Source organism: Gracilinanus agilis, chromosome 4, assembly GCF_016433145.1.
Source record: "Gracilinanus agilis isolate LMUSP501 chromosome 4, AgileGrace, whole genome shotgun sequence".
Lineage (NCBI taxonomy): Eukaryota > Metazoa > Chordata > Mammalia > Didelphimorphia > Didelphidae > Gracilinanus > Gracilinanus agilis.
In genome coordinates, this window is record NC_058133.1 from 292,872,872 (window position 1) to 292,873,213 (window position 342).

The following is a 342-nucleotide window of genomic DNA, read 5'->3' on the forward strand; positions in this document are numbered from 1 at the left end:
AAATTCAAAAGCTTTCAAGCAAAAGAAAAAATCTTACAAGAAGCCAGAAAGAGACAATTCAAATATCAAGGAGCACCAATCAGGATCACACAGGATCTGGCAGCCTCCACGCTAAAAGATTGCAAGGCTTGGAATACGATATTCAGAAAGGCAAGAGAGCTGGGCCTGCAACCACGGATCAACTACCCATCAAAATTGACTATATATTTCCAGGGGAAAGTATGGGCATTCAACAAAATTGAAGAATTCCAAGTATTTGCACAGAAAAGACCAGGGCTAAATGGAAAGTTTGATATCCAACCACAAAAATCGAGAGAAACATGAAAAGGTAAATAAGATACA